Raw genomic sequence first — 22,363 nt, 5'->3', positions numbered from 1 at the left:
CTAACTTTTCCACTTAATTCAACATCTGGTAGGCTATTTTGAAAGTATATAAAGGGGCACAGATTTTCCTGTGGCCTCAAGCTCCAGAATGGTTTGGCATCACACTGCAGTCTTGTTTTACTGGTTCACTTGGAAGATGGCTTCCTGAGTCTGGCAGGTGTGTAAAGCTGACTTTTTTTCTCAAGGGACTTTTTTTGGGTTCTTTGGAGGCAGCCTCTGAGAACATTTGGCTGCATTACCTGTGATGTGGGTGAAGTGTTTTCCACAGGTTGGCCTGTTCTCTCTCTGATATTCAGAGGTTTGCTCTACATAGACTCTTGTCTTTTGCTGTCCTGCATTCCTTCTTGTAGTCCTTTGGGCAGGATTTAAAATGGCTCCAGGCTCGTTCTCTACCAAAAAGGCCACAGGTCTTGAAAAATGCTCAAACATCTTTTGCCCTGACACTCCAGGAGCACAGGCCGTCCAGGGCAGCCCCCTCCCCCCTTCATTCCCACTATCTTTATCTCACTTCTGGGTCTAATGCCAGCCCTGCTCTGGTTTTCAAGTTTTCCAGGTGGGAGTCAGGAACCGGTCCGTTGTGTCTTCTTTCCTCACTAGATATAAAGGGAGAAGAACTCACCCTCAGTTCTCCTGTGGGCTTGGGAGAGAGAGTCATAGAAGTTTTCTGCAAGTAAATTTTGCCACACATGATTCTCCTTTTCAACAGTTTTCTCCCTTTATACTCTCAGTGTGGTAAAAGGATTTTAAGAGCCATGCTACCAGTTTTCAGGTATCTACTGAAAACTTCCTTTAGGATGGTCTGTCTTGAAACTCCCTTTGGTTTCAGCTGTCTATAGCCTGGGTGTCTCAGCTGAAAATTCCACTTTACCATTCCTCTACTCCTATAATTATAAGAGGCATTTTATCCAAAGATTTGGACATGTTGAGAGAAAAGGAGTGGTGAATTACGATTCCTCAGCTCTAGCCTTAAGGGTGGGAGTCTGCATTGAAAAAACACACATAATAGTTCAAACAAACCCATGGTGTGCAAATGGTGTGACAATGGAGTCTATCCCTGGAATATCACCTGAAGTGAGTGCTCTTACCCAAGTCATGGCCAGGTTGCTCATTTCAGATAGGATAGTGATTCATCAAACTTTGATTCATCCTATTGAAGATGGCTAAAACTCACAGGTAAAGATGCCAAAGGTGGAAGTAGCTATAGTCTTATTATCAGATCATATGTTATGGGTGAAAGACTTACAGACTTTGGAGAGCTATTTAAGGATTCATTGTTACTATTAATTTTCTCTGGAAATCTAATTCTCTGTATTGTAATGTCAATGTACAGGTCAGCTAATTATCTAAATTAGTAATTCACAGACTCAAAATGAGCAGATCCAGTTAAATGAGGTTTGCCTATGACTCTCTTTATTCTGCAGTATGAATATAATGCCCATCTTTTTAGGTGTTTCTGTGGAAGATTAGTAGCCAAGCTCAGGCCAGTTTGTCTGGTGGCACTCCTTTTAAAATTTAGCTTCTCTGAGAAAACCACTCTTTCCTAGTAAGTGTTTCTCCTTGACTCTACTGTGACTTGACATAGGACAATGCTCCAGGGTAGGAAATTATTTACATTATGTCAGACCAATCTGATATTCATCCATCATGTTAAATATTGTTTCTTCAGAGAAGTTTATGAAGTGTTAAGGTCCCTTAACACAAGGGACCTTACAAGATTGTTGAGGGCAGGGACCCTGTGTATATCTTGCCCTGCTGTGTCTCCAGGACCTAGCACTGTGCTAGCACAAAGTAAGTGCTCAGTAATCATCTGTTCAATGGATGAATTCATTTACTTAATAATATGTGACAGGCCCAGTGTTTGGTACTGGGCTATAGAGAGGAAAGAGGAGGCCCTGCCCTTGTACAGCTGATGGCTCCTTTAGGGGAGACTGGAAATTACCTGGCCATATGAGAGGTACTTGGGTAGAGTATGTTGAAGTTCTGTGGGACACAGAGGAGAGGAATGTAACCTAGACTGGGTGAGGGTGGAGGAAATGTGGGAGTGGCCCAGGGAAAGCATCGTGAAGTGGTGTTGCTTGATTTCAGTGTTTAAGGACAGGTAAAAGCCCCATCAGAGCAGTACAAAAAAAAATAGCACATTCCTAAAGAAAGAGACCTAAGTGTGTGTTTGTATATCATCAGTGCTCTAAGGCAGAGTCCATGAGGTACATTGGGGTGTGTGTGTGTGTGTGTGCGCGTGTGTGTGTGTGTGTGTGTGTGTGAGAGAGAGAGAGAGAGAGAGAGAGAGAGACTGTGGTGAAAAGGCCATCTGATGCTTGTTCACATCCCTTCCAGGGTTCCTCTGAAGACCCATGACCCTATTTCCAAACGATATGTGGGGCTGAAACAGACAGTTTTTCCATCTGCCTGCTCTCTGCCTTGCACCCACTCCCATCCTTCTTCCCCAGATCATTTGTTTGTACGTGATGCTCGGTCTGTACCTGGCTCTTTTTCTTCCCTGCCTGTGTGGGCGTAAGCTCCTCACTTTAATGGCCAAGCAGTACTTAGTGTAAGGACAGCTCTGAGTCAGTCCCAAGATGGCCATCCCAGAACACAGCCTCCTTTCCGTTGCAAATGGTGTTCCCCTGCCCGGAATTGTTTGGTGAACTGTCTTAATTTTCTATTTTTCTTTGCATTGAAAGACACAGTCTTGCTATTCATATAGTTTCCTCTTGGGGAAAAGCAACTAAGGATACCACACTATTAAGGCAATGGAACAATAAGAATGGAACACTAGCTCTGAGAACTGGGTTGCAGTAAAACCAGTACCACTAATAACTTGTATAACCCTAGACAAGTGGTTTTCTTGTGTATAAAACAATAGTTGGACTAGTACTAGATGCTAAGATATTGTCCCACTTGGATTCTTGTCAAGGGGAGAGAAAATATTTGGTCTTACAGGGAAGAAAAAGGGAGCCACGTTAATGAGACTGCAGAAACAGTAGTAATCATCTCTCCCTCCCCCTCTCTCTCTCTCTTTCACACACACCGAATGTTTTGATGGGAACATTTCAATTAAAGGAAATAAGCTTAACAGAAACCCAGCAGTGGGTGTAAGGTTAGCATTCTCCATAAATGTTTTGATAATTGTACAGTTGTAATTAAGTCCTGCCTGAGAAAATTGGTTCTCACGGTGCAACTTGAGAACTTCCTTCATTGCTTATTAAACTCCAAAGCTGAGTAGGTCTCTCTATCCTCCTGGCCACCAAATTAGTTTGCTGTCCGACGGCCCAAAGCACTATGTTACCACTGAGACATAGTATCATCCACCTGATTTCCAGTCAATATGTTGTGGTGATCTGTATTTTTGGAAGATAAAAAAGATACAACAATTTGTTTATATTTAGGTTTTGAAGACTATCTTCTCATCTAAAGAAGAAGTAATTACACTGTTCTCTTCAAGGGGGTAGTGATTCTGAATTTCTAGTATTGTGTGTGCATGCATCTGTGAGTGTGTACCTGTCTCACATAAAGCAACAATTCCAGTTTGGCAACCCCCTAATTGCAGGGATTGCTAAAAAGATTATTATGCATGTTATTGCAGAGAACTCAGCACCCTATAAAGTCATGTGGCAGGAACTAGGGCATTTCTCAATTCACCACACTAACATTGCAATAAACCAACTGATCTCTGTAAACATCATGTCAGGAGGACTACCTAGAGGGTAGATTTATAGGGTCTTCTCAAAAAACTTATTTTTTTTGTTGTAGGAGGGTGAGGAATCACAGTGATTTTGTTAGTTTTTATCTTGTTCTTTGGCTTTTCTCTTTTTATTTATCTCTTTTTCTAACTGGAAAAGTAATACATGCTGAATGTAGAAAGTTTATAAAACACATAAAAGTATAAAGAAGCAGAAATAAAACTGAAATCTCACCTCCCAGTTACAACCACTGTTAACCTTTAGAAATACTCCCTTCCAGTCTTTTTATTCATGAATTTAAAAAACAGTTATGCCTGCTTTTTGCACTGAGTATTACAGGACAGGCATTTTCCTTATTAAAAAAAAAATTATAACTATCACTTCAAATGGCTCCCTGGTGTTTTATTTATGGAATTTACCTAAATATACCTCTATCATTATGTTAAGTAAATGTCAATTTTTCATTGTATAAAAAATGCTGCATCAATTATCTTAATATCAAAATATTTGTGCATACTTTGTATTACTTTTTTAGTATAGTTACTAAAAGTAGAATTCCAGGATCAAGAAGTAGAATGTTTTAAAGCCTCTTTAAACCCACTGTGCAATTGCTGTTCAGAAAATTTTATTGATTTTTATTCCTACTTCAAGTACTCTGTGAAAGGATCCATTTCACCACACTTTCATCAGATGGGGCACTCACATTTTAATACATCTTTGCAAAATTGGTAGGTAGGCAAAATATCATACTTGTGTAGTTTTAATTCTCAGTTATTTGATTTCAGTGAAGATCATTTTACCAAATACTTATCATCCAATTGCATGTGTGTTGTCTATTGATATTCTCTGTCCATTGTCGATTGAGAATTTAGAGTTTTTTTTTTACATATTTGTAGGAGCTCATTTCATCCTTGGTACATGATGTTTTAGTTTTCCCCTTAAATGATTGCTTATATTTCAAACCTACATATATCTTTTTGATGTACCAAAGTTTGATGTACAAAAGTTTAAATGTTTGATGCACTGCAACTTCTCAATCTTTAGTTATCTTTTATTTTTAGACTTGGGAAGGTATCTCCAATCCAGAGATTTAATAAAGTTTTCTTTCCCTTTTATTGGGTATACACATTTTTCTCCCCCATGGGTACAGGATTAGAATTTATTTATTTATTTACTTAATTATTTTTTTGAATTAAAGTATATACAATCATATGATTTCACATAAACAACACTGTGGTTTTAGCATTCACCTATATTATCAAGTCCTCACCCCCCCATTGCAGTCACTGTCTATCTGTGTAGTAGGATGCTATAGAGTCATTACTTGTCTTCTCCGTGCTGTACTGTCTTCCCCATGACCTGCCTATATTGGGATATATACAAACATTTTAAATGCAAACACATACACAGCCCAAAGTCTGAGGATATAGCCATCAGCTTAAAGAAAGCAAAAGTAATGATTCAGAAAGAAGTTAAAGCTGGCCTCCACTGGGAACCAACTGGACTACAAACTTCGGTAAAAGTATTTGGAAGGAACACCTGTGACTGGCTATGTATGAGCTGTTGATCAGGAGGTGGTTGTAAGTGGGAGGAGGTCCTTAGAGAATCCTTCTCCTGACTGGAAAGACAGACTTGCAACCAATCTTGAGGCCTCTTCATGTTTTCCATTCTCTTCTTTTTCTAGAAGAAATCTGTAGCAACTGTGGATTCAAGGAATAATGACTTAAGACCTTTCCTAAGACTGACAGATAACTGGGTTACAGAATGCACAGTTCCTCATTTTCAAAAGGAACTGAGAGAAATGAAAGAGGTAGACCCTGGAGGAAAGCTGAGTGGCACACCCAGGGTCTCTCAATTTCTCCCCATAGTGAACAGCCACAAGTAGGTAAATGTAAAACTTGAGTCTCAAGCACCCAAGGTGAGCTATATGGAGATGTGAAGCCTAAGTGAGAGGGAGTTGAGAGTTTCCCTTCTGAAATAAAATAAGGGCTACTAGAACTAGATAAATTTACAGTTCAGTGTGAAAAAGACAGGTATTTGTCCCTCATAAAATATTGTCTACACTGTGGACCTGCTTATTTTTATCTTACTGTTGTGGATTATTTAAACATCTGTATTGGTTAGCAATTTAGCGGCACATTTATTTTTTAGCTGACCTTACTTATAATGTATGTCCTCCTAATTATTGCTGCTTGGAAAAAGCCTAAGTGACTGGTCTAACAGCTACTAACTGGAGTTCATTCTGTAACCTATCTGAACTGCAAGCATAGTGACTAAGAGGAACTACTGGGCTTGTAAAGAACTAGCTTGGTAAACACAGCCTTATAAAGTGACCACAAATTTCATAAATTGACATTTGTGCCCTGTTTGAGCACATTTGTCAAGAGACCTATGTAACCTGGGCTCTAGTTCTACATCTCCAAGGGATCTTGGGCAAAACACCTGACTCTTGACATTCCAGTTTCATCAGCTGTAATATGGAGGGTTTGAATAAATCTCTAAGGCCGTTCCCAGCTCTAAAGGCAGGATTTTTTAAAATCCTGCAATTGGGAGAAACCAACAAGGATAGCTCTTCTTGCTGTTTTTATTTAACCATATGAAAAAGACTCCATTTTTCAGGAGAGTCATAGGAAGCATCCCAGAATTTTCTAGCTGATTATGAATACTGAAAAGACAAATATTATTCCTTTAAATAACTGCCTAAGCAGTATGACTAGGTTTTCTATGACTTTGAGTTCTTTTAAAAATCCTTTTATTTTTCTTTTTTTCCCAATCTTGGTATAAAAGAAACATCTATCATATTTAATTAAGTTAAAAGATTTTAATAAAGAGTTAAACATTGCAAAGAATAAAACCATACATCTTCAACATATTAGAACACCTTCTACAATAAAATCTTTACTGCTAAAATGACTCGGCCATAACTGAGTTACTACTACCCCCTGGTGGCATAATCACATAATTACAGGAAAAATATCTAAAGAAGTCAGGTTTTTAAGTGAAATAAGATGTGACAAAAATGTGTTATAGTTTTAAACAAGCCCATTAAGTTTATATTGGATAAGGCAATCATTGTATAGATAAAGATTTAGTAGTGACCAGGTCAGTGCCATTGAATCTATGGTCACACAATACTGACTTTTAAATTCATGTATATGTGCCAATGGACAGGAAAAACCCACTTTGTTCAATTGCTCCAATACTATTTATTTATTTATTCTTCACAAAATTGAATTAAACAAGTCATGGGTGTAGACTGTAGAAAAATTAGAAAACTCAAAGAAGCACTTAAAAAGTCACTTACAATTGCATCACCTTAGAGTAAACACTGTTAAGTTTTAGGCATATTTCCAAGATCATACTTTTTTCTACATCTTTTTTAATGGTGGGATAATAATGTTAGCAATAACAGCTAACACTTATATTGTACTTATTTACACCAGGCACAGTTCCAAATGCTTTACATAGGTACCTCATTTAATCTTCATGGCTGCCCTATAAGGAAGGTACTGTTATTATCTTCATGGTACATGCAGGGAACCAAAGCACATATAAAGTAAGTAATTTACCCAATACCACATATATAGTCATTGGTAGAATTGGGATTCAAATCTAGTCTGCCTGAATTTAGAATCAGTTCTTAACTACCACGCTCTTTGTATCCATTATATTGATATATTTTATTTAATAAATTACCCATTATTGGAATTTAGGTTCTTTATAAGTTATGATAAGCAGTGATGTGATGGTTATCTTACTAGCAAAATTTTTGTAAACATATTAACCTTTAGGCTAAATTCCAATAAGTAAAATAAGAGTTAAGTGAATGTGACATTTTGAAAGTTCATTATATAATAGCCTTGTGTCAGAAAGTAAGGAAGGGCTCAAAGAAAGAGGGAATGCTAAAGGTGTACCAATCAGTATTTCCAGGTCTATTCATTAATTTTCAAGTGAAAAGTCATTCATATTGCAAAACGTTCAAACAACAATTCTTACTTGCTACTTTTTGCATATGCTAAGATTCAGCAACAAATTAAATACTTTATAGTTAATTGGAGGTAGCTTCCTCACTATTGAAGATGTGAGTTACAAACAGGGAAAGAGGAAGGCTGACATGAGCCAGCAGTATTGGTTTGGAATTGAAGGACTGGATGTGAATTTATGTTTTTTTTTAACATCTTTAGATAGCTAGACACAAAAATGAATTTTGATATGTGTGTGGTGATGGGGAAGTATATGAAGTATATTTATGCATATGTGTATATATTACTAGCTCTGTCTGTTGGACGGGCCTAAAAGCAACAACACCCAGGAACAATGAACACACTTACCACCAAGAGTGGTTTCTAAGTGCCATTCTTCATTACAAAGAACTACATCTCTGTGGAGAAATGGCTGGTCTCAAGGCTGCAGCTGGGAAAGTGCAAGAGGAGCATGGAATATCTTTGTGTCAGAAAGTAAAGAAGCACACAAAGAAAGGGAGGGCATGTCAGGAGGACATATAAGTCAGCTAAAGGGGCTCCCACTAGCTAAATCTGGGACACACTGAACATCAAAATAAATAATGATAGTAAAGAATCCATGAGTCCACACTTAACGGAATATATGAAAGAAATAATGGATGATTAAATGGGGAAAATGGAAAGTTTTTCCTCGATAATAAAATCCTAACTAATTGATGTAGAAAGAATGATGTTATTAGAAATTTACCATTACAAAAGGAAAAAGTAACAAATTAACTGTGGAGAATATTGACAGATATCATCTTCACTGAGTATTTGAAGTTTAGCATCACCTGTAACAAGCCATCATATGGCTCCTGATATGGAGCACAGAGAAGAACACATTACTTCTTTGACATTGCTACCTGAAATGATAACCTGACTTTAATCATGAAGAATAATGTCCCTCAGTTTAATCACCCAAACTGAGGGACATTATTCAAAATACCCGGACTGTGTTTATCAGAAATATCAAGGTTATCATAAACAAGGAGTGACTGAGGCACTGTTTCTAATAAAAGGAGACCAAAGACACATGGCAACTGAATGAAATTCATTATCTGATTTTTCTTTTACTATAAAAGTCATTATTGGGATAATAGATGAAATTTAAACATGGCTTGTAGATAAGCTAATAGCATTTTATTGATTATCCTGATTTTGGTAATTGCTCTGTGGTTATATACCAGTATGCTTTGCTTTAGGAAACACATGCTGAAGTATTTAGAAATAAAGTGGAATCATGTTTACAACATAACCCTCACTTTTTAAAATACACACACAAGAACACAGGGAGGGAAGGAGGTGAGGAAAAGGCAGAGAGACAGAAAGATAAAATAAATGTGATAATATTAATATTTGGGGAATCTGGGTGGACGTTACTTGTAATAATTCTTCATACTCCTTTTGCAACCTAGTGTAAATCTGAAATTTTGTCAAAATTAAAAGTTAAAATATTAAAACAAAATGCAAAAATGTGTATGCTATAAAGGAAAAGTGATTTATTCTTTCTTCAATCCTATTCCTCAGACTTAATCATAGTGAATTGTTTGGTGGGCAGCTTTCCAAACATTTGCTATGCATATACAAATCTATGTATGTATGTGGCCATATATACATTCCTACACGCAATTTAAAAGTAGGTTTGGGGAGGGATTAAAGATGGTGGCATGAGAGGAGAGACAAAGGCTTCCTCCTAAAACTGGATACAATTAGAAAATTTAATTGGTGCAACCAATCCTGAGAGAGCAACAGGAAAGAGGATGGCATCAGACTGCACACACCTGGAGAAAAGAGCAGACCTCAGCTAACGGGGTAACGTACCAGAGCTGTGGCTCCGTGGGACCCGAGCCCCTCACCCACCCCAGCTCACCGGTGGGAGGAAGACAAACAGAGCAGGGAGGGAGTGGAAGGCTTGGGACTGCTGAATACTTAGCTCCAGAGATCGGCTCTGGGAGCACAAACCTACATTTCATGGTGCTTTCATGAGATTCGCATGACTACTGGGTTGGAGAGTTAATATAGGCAGAGTTCCTGGGGAGACTGTGGCTGCTTGTGGAAAGCAGGGATACATATCTGGCTGCTCTGGGACAAAAACTTATACCTGTGTGCCCGGCCCACTGGCTCAGGCAGTGGAGACAGGCACATCAGCCAGGAGGTGGGGAACAGCTCTTTCCTACCCCCAGGCACCAGTACTGCTCCACTGTGACCCCCCAACATTGCTTCAGGGGGTGAGCAGCTCCAGAATAGAGCTTCTGGACACTAGAGGGCACCATATACAAACATGAAATGCCAAAGGAACCTTGTCCAGAGTAAAATTGTTAATACAACTCCCGAGAAAGATTTAAATGATATGGACCTCGTGACTCTTCCTGAAAGGGAGTTCAAGATAAAAATCATCAACATCCTAATGGAGGTACAGAAAGACATACAAGAACTCAGGAATGAATTCAGGTCAGAGATCCAATCGTTAAAGAACATGATGGAGGGTATTAAAAGCAGGTTGGATATGGTGGAGGAGACAATAAATGAAAAAGAAACTAGAGAAGAGGAATACAAAGAAGCTGAGGCACAGAGAGAAAAAAGGATCTCTAAAAATGAAAGAATATTGAGAGAACTGTGTGACCAATCCAAACAGAACAATATTCGCATTATAGGGATACCAGAAGAAGAAGAGAGAGAGAAAGGGATAGAAAGTGTCTTTGAGGAGGTAGTTGCTGAAAACTTCCCCAATCTGGGGAAGGACATAGTCTGTCAGGTCATGGAGATCCACAGATTCCCCAACACAAGGGACCCAAGGAAGACAACAGCAAGACACATAGTAATTAAAATGGCAATGATCAAGGATAAGGACAGACTGTTAAAAGCAGCCAGAGGCAGAAATAAGATCACATACAAAGGAAAGCCCATCAGACTAACATCAGACTTCTCAGCAGAAACCTTACAGGCCAAAAGGGAGTGGCATGATGTATTAAATGCCATGAAGCAGAAGGGCCTGGAACAAAGAATACTTTATCCAGCAAGACTATCATTTAAATTTGAAGGAGGGATTAAACAATTTCCAGATAAGCAAAAGCTGAGAGTTTACCTTCCACAAACCATCTCTGCAGTCTATTTTGGAGGGACTGCTATAGATGGAAGTGTTCCTAGGGTTGGATAGAGGTAGTAAAACCATGGTAGGGAGGGTGGAGCACCTGATTGCGTGGCAAATGCAAAATTAAACTGACTATCCCCAAAGTCAATCATGGGATAGACAAAAAGTACAGAATTTGATACCTAATATATAAAGAATGAAGGAGGAAGAGAAAGGAGGAGAAATAGAAAAGAACCTTTAGAGTGTGTTTGTAACAGCATATTAAGTGAGTTAAGTTAGACTCTTAGATAGTAAGGAAAGTAATCTGGAACATTTGGTAACCACGAATCTAAAGCCTGAAATGGCAATAAGTACATACCTATCAATAATCACCTAAAATGTAAATGGACTGAATGCACCAATCAAAAGACATAGAGTCACTGAATGGATAAAAAAACAAGACCCATCTATATGCTGCTTACAAGAGACTCACCTCAAACCCAAAGACATGCACAGACTAAAAGTCAAAGGATGGAAAAAGATATTTCATGCAAACGATAGGGAGAAAAAAGCAGGTGTTGCAGTACTAGTATCCTGCCCAAAGCAATATACATTCTTCAACGAAGTGGAACAAATAGTTCAAAAATTCATATGGAAACACCAAAGACCCCGTATAGCCAAAGCAATCCTGAGAAAGAAGAATAAAGTGGCGGGGGTCTCACTCCCCAACTTCAAGCTCTACTACAAAGCCACAGTAATCAAGACAATTTGGTACTGACACAAGAACAGAGCCACAGACCAGTGGAACAGAATAAAGAGTCCAGACATTAACCCAAACATATATGGTCAACTAATATTCAATAAAGGAGCCATGGACATACAATGGGGAAATGACAGTCTCTTCAACAGATGGTGCTGGCAAAACTGGACAGCTACATGTAAGAGAATGAAACTGGATCACTGTCATACACAAAAGTAAATTCAAAATGGATCAAAGACCTGAATGTAAGTCATGAAACCATAAAACTCTTAGAAAAAAACATAGGCAAAAATCTCTTGGACATAAACATTAGTGACTTCTTCATGAACATATCTCCCCAGGTAAGGAAAAGAAAAGCAAAAATGAACAACTGGGACTATATCAAGCTGAAAAGCTTCTGTACAGCAAAGGATACCATCAATAGAACAAAAAGGTACCCTACAGTATGGGAGAATGTATTCATAAATGACAGATCTGATAAAGGCTTGACATCCAAAATATATAAAGAGTTCATGTACCTCAACAAACAAAAAGCAAATAATCCAATTAAAAAATGGGCAGAGGAGCTGAACAGACAGTTCTCCAAAGAAGAAATTCAGAAGGCCATCAGACACATGAAAAGATGCTCCACATCACTAGTTATCAGAGAAATGCAAATTAAAACCACAATGAGATATCACCTCACACCAGTACAGATGGCTACCATCCAAAAGACAAACAACAACAAATGTTGGCGAGGTTGTGGAGAAAGGGGAACCCTCCTACACTGCTGGTGGGAATGTAAATTAGTTCAACCATTGTGGAAAGCAATATGGAGGTTCCTCAAAATGCTCAAAATAGACTTACCATTTGACCCAGGAATTCCACTCCTAGGAATTTACCCTAAGAATGCAGCAGCCCAGTTTGAAAAGACATATGCACCCCTATGTTTATCGCAGCACTATTTACAATAGCCAAGAAATGGAAGCAACCTAAGTGTCCATCAGTAGATGAATGGATAAAGGAGAAGTGGTACATATACACAATGGAATATTATTCAGCCATAAGAAGAAAACAAATGCTACCATTTGCAACAACATGGATGGAGCTAGAGGGTATTATGCTCAGTGAAATAAGCCAAGCAGAGAAAGACAAATACCAAATGATTTCATTCATCTGTGGAGTATAAGAACAAAAGAAAAACTGAAGGAACAAAACAGCAGCAGAATCACAGAACTCAAGAATGGACTAACAGTTACCAAAGGGAAAGAGACTGGGGAGAATGGGAGGGTAGGGAGGGATAAGGGCAGGGAAGAAGAAAGGGGGTATTATGATTAGCATGTATAATGTGGGGGGTGGGGAAAAGGGGAGGGTTTTGCAACACAGAGAAGACAAGTAGTGATTCTACAACATCTTACTATGCTGATGGACAGTGACTGTGTGACTGTAATGGGGTTTGTGGGGGGGACTTGGCGTAGGGGAAAGCCTAGTAAATATAATGTTCTTCATGTAATTGTAGATTAATGATAACAAAATAAAATAAATAAAAGAAAAAATAAGTAGGTTCATACTATAATAGAATATTTGCTACTTGATTTTCTTATTTTTGTATTTAAAAATTGTTTTATTTTGGTATCATTAATCTACAATTACATGAGCAACATTATGGTTACTAGATTGCCCCATCATCAAGTTCCCACCACATACCCCATTACAGTCACTGTCCATCAGCAGAGTAAGATGCTATAGAATCACTACTTCTCTGTGTTGTACAGCCCTCCCCATGGCCCCCCTACATTAAGTGTGCTAATCATATTGCCTCTTTTCCCCCCTTCTCCCTCCCTTCCAACCCATCCTCCCCAGTCCCTCTCCCTTTGGTAACTGTTAGTCCATTCTTGGGTTCTGTGAGTCTGCTGCTGTTTTGTTCCTTCAGTTTTTTTCTTTGTTCTTGTACTCCACAGACGAGTGAAATCATTTGGTACTTGTCTTTTTCCACCTGGCTTATTTCACTTAGCATAATACCCTCTAGCTCCATCCATGCTGTGGCAAATGGTAGCATTTGTTTTCTTCTTATGGCTGAATAATATTCCATTGTGTATATGTACCACTTCTTCTTTATCCATTCATCTAGTGATGGACACTTAGGCTGCTTCCATTTCTTGGCTATTGTAAATAGTGCTGTGATAAACATAGGGGTGCATATGTCTTTTCAAACTGGGCTGCTGCATTCTTAGGGTAAATTCCTAGGAGTGGAATTCCTGGGTCAAATGGTATTTCTATTTTTAGTTTTTTGAGGAACCTCTATACTGCTTTCCACAATGGTTGAACTAATTTACATTCCCACCAGCAGTGTAGGAGGGTTCCCCTTTCTCCACATCCTTGCCAACATTTGTTGTTGTCTTTTGGATGGTAGCCATCCTTACTGGTGTGAGGTGATATCTCATTGTGGTTTTAATTTGCATTTCTCCAATAACTAGCAATGTGGAGCATCTTTTCATGTGCCTGTTGGCCATCTGAATTTCTTCTTTGGAGAAGTGTCTGTTCAGATGCTCTTCCCATTTTTTAATTGGATTATTTGCTTTTTGTTTGTTGAGTTGCGTGAGCTCTTTATATATTTTGGATGTCAACCCTTTATCAGATATTTCATTTATGAATATATTCTCCCATACTATAGGATGTCTTTTTGTTCTATTGATGGTATCCTTTGCTGTACAGAAGCTTTTCAGTTTGATATAGTCCCACTTGTTCATTTTTGCTTTTGTTTCCCTTGCCCAGGGAGATATGTTCATTAAGAAGTTGCTCATTTTATGTCGAAGAGATTTTTGCCTATGTTTTCTTCTGAGAGTTTTATGGTTCCATGACTTACATTCAGGTCTTTGATCCCTTTTGCATTTACTTTTGTGTATGTGGTTAGACAATGATCCAGTTTCATTCTCTTACATGTCCAGTTTTAGTAACACCAGCTGTTGAAGAGGCTGTCATTTCCCCCATTGTATATCCATGCCTCCTTTATTGTATATTAATTGACTGTATATGTTTGGGTTAATATCTGGATCTTTATTCTGTTCCACTGGTGTATGGCTCTGTTCTTTTGCCAGTACCAAATTGTCTTGATTTATGAGGCTTTATAGTAGAGCTTGAAGTTGGAGAGCAAGATCCCTCCCACTTTGTTCTTCCTTCTCAGGATTGCTTTGGCTATTTGGGGTCTTTGGTGTTTCCGTATGAATTTTAAAACTATTTGTACCAGTTCATTGAAGAATGCTGTTGGTATTTTGATAGGGATTGCATTGAATCTGTATATTGCTTTAGGCAGGATGGCCATTTTGACAATATTAATTCTTCCTAGCCAAGAGCATGGGATGAATTTCCATTTGTTAGTGTCCTCTTTAATTTCTCTTAAGAGTGTCTTATAGTTTTCAGGGTATAGGTCTTTCACTTCCTTGGTTAGGTTTATTCCTAGGTATTTTATTCTTTTTGATGAAATTGTAAATATGGAATTGTTTTCCTGATTTCTCTTTCTGCTAGTTCATTATTAGTGTATAGGAAAGCAACAGATTTCTGTGTATTAATTTTGTTTCTTGCCACTTTGCTGAATTCAGATATTAGTCCTAGTAGTTTTGGAGTAGATTCTTTAGGGTTTTTTATGTACAATATCATGACATCTGCAAATAGTGACAGTTTGACTTCTTTTTTACCAATCTGGATTTCTTGTATTTCTTTGTGTTGTCTGATTTCCATGGCTAGGACCTCCAGTACTAGTGGGGAGAGTGGGCATCCCTGTCTTGTTCCCCATCTTAGGTGACAAGCTTTCAGCTTCTTGGTGTTAAGTATGATGTTGGCTGTGGGTTTGTCATATATGGCCTTTATTATGTTGAGGTACTTGCTCTCTATCTCCATTTTGCTGAGAGTTTTTATCATGAATGGATGTTGAATTTTGTAGAATGCTTTTTCAGCATCTATGGAGATGATCATGTGGTTTTTGTCTTTTTTGTTGATGTGGTGGATGATGTTGATGAAATTCAAGTGTTGTACCATCCTTGCATCCCTGAGATGAATCCCACTTGGTCATGGTGTATGATCCTCTTGATGTATTTTTTAATTTGATTTGCTAATATTTTGTTGAGTATTTTTGCATGTATGTTCATCAGGGATATTGGTCTGTAGTTTTCTTTTTTTAGTGGGGTCTTTGCCTGATTTTGGTATTAGTGTGGTGCTGGCTTCATAGAATGAGTTTGGAAGTATTTCTTCCTCTTCTATTTTTTGGAAAACTTTAAGGAGAATGGGTAGTATGTCTTCCATATATGTCTGATAAAATTCAGCGGTGAATCCATCTGGTTGGGGGATTTTGTTCTTGGGTAGTTTTTTGGTTACCGATTCAATATTGTTGCTGTTAATTGGTCTGTTTAGATTTTTCCATTTCTTCCTTGGTCAGTCTTGGAAGGTTGTATTTTTCTAGAAAGTTGTCCATTTCTTCTAGGTTATCCAGCTTGTTAGCATATAGATTTTCATAGTATTCTCTAATAATTCTTTGTATTTCTGTGGGGTCCATCATGATTTTTCCTTTCCCATTATTGATTCTGTTTATGTGCATAAATTCTCTTTTTCTCTTAATAAGTCTAAGGGTTTATCTGTTTTGTTATTTTCTCAAAGTACCAGCTCCAGCTTTTGTTTACTTTTTCTATTGTTTTATTCTTCTCAATTTTATTTATTTCTTCTCTGATCTTTATTATGTTCCTCCTGCTGACTTTGGGCCTTATTTGTTCTTCTTTTTCTAGTTTCAATAATTGTGACTTTAGATTATTCATTTGGGGTTGTTCTTCCTTTTTTAGATAGGCCTGAATTGCTGTATACTTTCCTCTTAGAACTGCCTTCACTGTGTCCCACAGATGTTGGGGCTTTGTGCTGTTGTTGTCATTTGTCTCCATATATTGCTTGATCTCTGTTTTAATTTGGTCATTGATCCATTGATTATTTATGAGCATGTTGTTAAGCCTCCATATATTTGTGAGCTTTTTTGTTTTCTTTGTACAATTTATTTCTAGGTTTATACCTTTGTGATCTGAGAAGTAGGTTGGTAGAATTTCAATCTTTTTGAATTGACTGAGGTTCTTTTTGTGGCCTAGTATGTGGTTTATTCTGGAAAATGTTCCATGTGCACTTGAGAAGAATGTGTATCCTGCTGCTTTTGGCTGTAGAGTTCTGTAGATGTCTGTTAGGTCCAGTTGTTCTAGTGTATTGTTCAGTACGTCTGTGTCCTTGGTTGTTTTCTGTCTGGTTGATCTGTCCTTTGGAGTGAGTGGTGTATTGAAGTCTCCTAGAATGAATGCATTGCATTCTATTTCCTCCTTTAATTCTGTTAGTGTTTGTTTCACATATGTTGGTGCTCCTGTGTTGGGTGCATGTATATTTAGAATGGTTATATCTCTTGTTGGACTGAGCCCTTCATCATTATGTAATGTTCTTCTTTATCTCTTGTCACTTTGTTTTGAAGTCTATTTTGTCTGGTAGAAGCACTAAAACAGCTGCTTTTTTTCCTCCCTTTTTCCATCCCTTCTCTTTTAGTCTGTGTTTGTCTTTGGGTTTGAGGTGAGTCTCTTGTAAGCAGCATATAGATGGGTGCTGCTTTTTTGTCCATTCTATTACTCTATGTCTTTTGATTGGTGCATTCATTTCATTAACATTTAGGGTGATTATCGATAGATATGTACTTATTTGCCATTGCAGGTTTTGGATTCGTGGTTACAAAAGGTTCAAGTGTAGCTGCTTTACTATCTATCTAATTTTAACTCAGTTATCATACTACTATAAACACAGCCTTATGATTCTTTATTTCACTCCCTTCTTATTCTTCCTGTTCCATTCTTTATGTGTTAGGTGTTTTATTCTGTACTCTTTTGTGTTTTCTTTGACTGCTTTTGTGGATAGTTCATTTTACTTTTTCCTTTAGTTAGTATTTGGTTGGTCTACTTTCTTTGCTGTGATTTTATTGTCTCTGGTGACATCTATTTAGCCTTAGGAGTGCTTCAATCCAGAGAAGTCCTTTAAAATATCCTGTAGAGTTGGTTTGTGGGAGGCAAATTCCCTCAACTTTTGCTTGTCTGGAAATTGTTTAATCCCTCCTTCAAATTTAAATGATAATTATACTGGATATAGTATTCTTGGTTCAAGGTCCTTCTGTTTCATTGTATTAAATATGTCATGCCATTCTCTTCTGGCCTGTAAGGTTTCTGTTGAGAAGTCTGATGATAGCCTGATGGGTTTTCCTTTGTAGGTTATCTTTTTTCTCTCTTTGGCTGCCTTTAATACTCTATCCTTGTCTTTGATCTTTACCATTTTAATTATTATATATCTTGGTGTTGTCCTCCTTGAGTCCCTTGTGTTGAGCGATCTGTGGGCTTCCATGATCTGAGAGACTATTTCCTTCCCCATCTTGGGGAAGTTTTCAGTAATTATTTCTTCAAAGACACTTTCTATCCCTTTTTCTCTCTCTTCTTCTTCTGGTAACCCTATAATGCAAACATACTTCTGTTTGGATTGGTCACACAGTTCTCTAAATATTCTTTCATTCCTAGAGATCCCTTTCTCTCTCTCTGCCTCAGCTTCTCTGTATTCCTGTTCTCTGATTTCTATTCCATTAACAGTCTCTTGCACCTCATCCAGTCTGCTCTTAAGACCTTCTATTGATTGTTTCATTACTGTATCTCCCTCCGGAGTTCATCCCTTAGCTCTGCATATTTCTATGCAGGTCCATTAGTATGGTTGTGACTTTTATTTTGCATTCTTTTTCAGGAAGATTGGTTATATCTATCTCACCAGGCCCTCTCTCTGAAATTGTCTGTGATTTTTGACTGGACCAGATCTCCTACCTTTTCATGGTGATAGAAGTGGTCACAGGCAGGTGGAACGTGTGTCAACTGGGAGAACAAAGTCCCTTCCTGCTTGCTGGTCGCCATGCCCTTCTCTGCTGCCTGTGTTGATTACCCACACACAGGGAGCAGTCTCTGGGATAATCTCCGGAGCTGCTGTGGGCGGGGTGGCCCTCAGGATAGCCTAGGGCTCTGCCGGGGGTCGCAGACGCTCTGGGTGTGTTCTCCTGCGTGAACAGCGCCCCTTCATACCTTCCGGACCTTGCTCAGGCTTCCTCTGTGCTGGGAAGTTGCGCTCTGCCGGCAGCCTCTGGAGTGTCCCAGTTAGCTGCGTGCTGGGAGAAGACTCTGTGTAGTTGCTGTGGGCGGAGCTGTTCTCTGGCTGCTCCACAGCTGTGGTGGGTCAGCTGGTTTGCTTGCAGCCCTGGCCGGTGGGGAATGAATGGCAGGCTGCTTATTGCCATTGAGGGGCTTCGGGGCTGCATTACCCCCCAGGGGGTTAGGGTGCCTGAAATTCTTTAAGATTCCCAGCCTGCTGGGCTGAGTGTGCCAGGATGGTTTTGTCCAACTGTTAAGCCCCTGTCCCTTTAAAACATTTAAAAAGCGCCTGTTTTTCTCTTGTTCCAGGGGAGCCAGCTGTGGGGTCCTGCTCACAGTCTCCATCTTGGATTTTACTTCTCCGTTTCTCTAATATCCAGCACACCATGCAATGTGTGTCTGTGCTCCCTGTGCAGATTACTAGGGCTGGTTATTTAGCATTTCTGTGCTTCCACTCCCTCCCCACTCTGATTCTTTTCCTCCTGCCAGTGAGCTGGGGTTGGGGGAGTGCTCGGGTCCCACCGTGTCACGTCTTTGTATCTTACCCTTTTCATGAGATGCTGCATTCTTGCAGATGTAGATGTAGCCTGGCTGTTGTAGTATATCTTCTGGTCTCTCTTTTAGGAATAGTTGTTGTATTTTCAAAAGTATATGTGGTTTTTGGAGGAGTTTTCTGCCACCCTACTCACGCCATCATCTTGAGCCCCTTGCTACTTGATTTTTAAAATGCTATCACTGACATCTTTCCATGTCAACACATATACATATATCTCTTTTAAAAAGTTAGCTGTATAATATTCAGGGTATGGATGTAGTACTTAATAATTTTCTATTAATGAACATGGAGATTATTTCCTATTTTTTCTATAGAATTGTCAATGAAAATTTTTGTGCATTGTACCTGAATTTCTATATTATAGACTGGTAGAACACCTGAATCAAAGGATATTCATATTTAACCTCTTGATAAATACTGCAAGGGCCACCTTAGAAAGCAAAAGTTCACCTAAATAGTATCTCTTTATTACCATTGCCAGAACCATATGTTCAGAATAAATGTGACAATGACTAAGACCAATCTGTGGGCCATTTGGATGAATCTTACGGAGTATGAGCCTCATATAGCTGTGCATTGCTGGCTAGTACAGAGCACTGATCACTGCCCCTGTGTATTCCTACTGACCATCTCGGCTGGGTGTTAGCTTCTGCTGCCTGGCACATGGCTACATACAGTCTTGAAAGAGTCCATTGTTAACCTGAGGCGTTATACCAACTCTGTAAGTTCCCCAAGATTACATGCATGCTTTTTGGTGTGTTTGTTTTAAGAATACAGCCAATAATCATTATGACTCTTGGGTCACTACTTAACTTCTATTTTACTTTGTTTTCTTGCCTTTCACTCAAAACTGATTCAGCAATATCTGAAAGAAAATATTAGAGGTGTCAAGAGAGGCTTAGCATAAATGAATAAATACAGTAACTTCTTTTATTATATTTGCTTCCATCTCCCCTCAAAACTTCTCTGTAAGTTGGCTTTTCCTCAGCAATCGATATATTATTTTGTGGGAGACGGGTGCGGGCAAGGGAAAGGGAGACGAAATAGTTGTCCCAATGAAATGTAGGCTCAGAGATTGTTTCCAGGCTAATAGAAATGTTTCTGAATCATCACTGTAAATTAGCATATCAGAGATACAAGAATGGTTTTGAGTGGGTAGAATGTTACAGTGTGAAAATAGGTTTACTATTGCATGACTCTAAAACAATGGAAGAAAACATCAAATGTAGTTTTCATGTAACATTTATTGAGTCTCTGTTTCAAGTCCTGGGCTGGGTGCTAGGAAAAGCAGGTGAATAAGGCATGTTCTTTGACCTGAATAGCTCACATTCAAGGGGACACAGATATGAGAGTATATAATTATAATATGGTATGAAGACTCTATATAATATTGGTATATATTGGATAGAGATGTAATGTATCAAGGGAGTTCAGAGGAGGGAATGATTAGTTTTGACTCAGGGTATCAGAAAGGTTTCAATGGGGGTGTGAAGGATATGATCTTGGGGCTGGCCTTGAAGAGTGAGTAGGAGTTCACTGTGTTGATGAATTGTAATGAAAGACATTTCTAGGCAGAGACAATAATGGATTGTATGAGTGGCAGAAAGCCTGTGTTTGGGTCCCTGGCCCACCTATGGCCCCTAAAGACGCTGAAGGTTAACACAAATCTAAGCCAGTGTGTTTTTCACTTTCATGTAGGTACAAACCACTTGGGAATCTCATTAACATGCCGATCTTGATTTCAGACGGTCTGGTGTGGGCCTGCAATTCTGAGTTTCTAACAAGCATCTGTGCACCACACTTCGAGTAGAAAGGCTGTAACACTGTAAACTATTGTCTACTTCAGCTGACCTTCTGGTTGGTGCCACCTAAGTGATATGAAGAGCACAAATTTGTCTTTTGGTGTGAGCAAGTTAATAAAAAGTATTAGAAGCCTCTCTTTTTGAGACTCTGGCATTTCAGAAACAAATCCTGCATTGTTCTTAAACCAGCCAGAGGTGGTGGTTCCTAAACCACCATGAGGGTGACTCATCCTGGAGGTCACCTGTTCAGGTGACCAGGGAGCAGGCACTTCAGGAAAAGGAAGGGAAAGGCTCAAGCAAGCCTGGGCAGTTTCCGCGGACCAAGGCAGCAGGGTGATGGTGAAGTCCTGCATCTGAGGGTCTGTGGTGGGAGGTGGAAAAGCAGGCACAAGGGATTTGTACAAGTTTTCAATTGATTGGCACTCCTGCAGAATAAGAACAATTAGACAGCCATAACCCAAATTACCATTTTGAGTTAGTGTGACACTTTCTTAGGCATTTCATTATTAGTCAGAAAATAGCTGTAATTAGTTGGTATGCTGTTTTAAATTTGTAACAATGTTTTTTTCTAAAAAATAACCTTTTCTTTTTGGATCTTACAGGTCTTACTTGTTCTTTGCAGAACATTTGGCAACAAACTATGATTTGGGTGGTCAGAGTTGAGTAGATGATCTGGACTAATACCCTTCATTCCTATATTCCATCGATCACACAGCCACCCTGTCCTCCTGGGGGAGTGGTGCCAGTGAGTGGTTTGGGTGAGTGGTTTGGCAAAGCGGCAAAAAGAATCCTGGAGGGCCTACCTGTTGTGCTTCAAACAGGTTATGATCTCCAAACGAGATTACTGAGCTTTTCTTCACTTTCATCTTCCCTGCTATTTATGCTGATTGTGAAATGCAATGGGAGACTTCATAAGACTAGCAAAGGAGAAGGAAAGATCAAATGATGATTATTTTTCACAAGAACAATAATTCTGGTCATACCTTCCTGTGAAGTTTATAACCTGCACAGGTGGTCTGGGGCAGACCACATGGCTGGAATTTAGCACTCAAAGACTGGGATATCACTGCCTTTGTGTCCTTGAACATGCCCCCACATAGGCCACAGCAGAGACAAGATCACACTAGATCATATTAGTGATAAGCAGTAATTAATGCCAACTACTCACTAAGAATAAAATACTTGGGAAATAAAAGAAAAAAACACTTGTGAGCTTGCTGGAGACACTATAAAATCAGAGGCTGAAGGAAGAGTGGAGATGAGGACATCACAACTCAGAGTTGATTTGAGACATCTTTGATACATTTGCAAGCAGAACCAGGGTTTAT

At 38.9% G+C, this 22,363-nt stretch overlaps 1 long non-coding RNA gene across 3 annotated transcripts in view; it reads left to right on the top strand.

Annotated features, from left to right (window-relative positions):
- LOC108387831 (uncharacterized) overlaps positions 1-22,363 on the top strand; it is a 76,792-nt gene that overhangs the window by 45,585 nt on the left and 8,844 nt on the right. For all 3 annotated transcript variants that reach the window (XR_012132078.1, XR_012132077.1, XR_012132076.1), the window contains one exon: positions 21,638-21,793. This is a non-coding gene — a long non-coding RNA (uncharacterized lncRNA). The remainder of the gene's footprint in view (positions 1-21,637; positions 21,794-22,363) is intronic.

The sequence above is a fragment of the Manis javanica genome, chromosome 6 (genome assembly GCF_040802235.1).
Source record: "Manis javanica isolate MJ-LG chromosome 6, MJ_LKY, whole genome shotgun sequence".
Lineage (NCBI taxonomy): Eukaryota > Metazoa > Chordata > Mammalia > Pholidota > Manidae > Manis > Manis javanica.
This window is presented reverse-complemented; position numbering and strand designations above follow the sequence as displayed.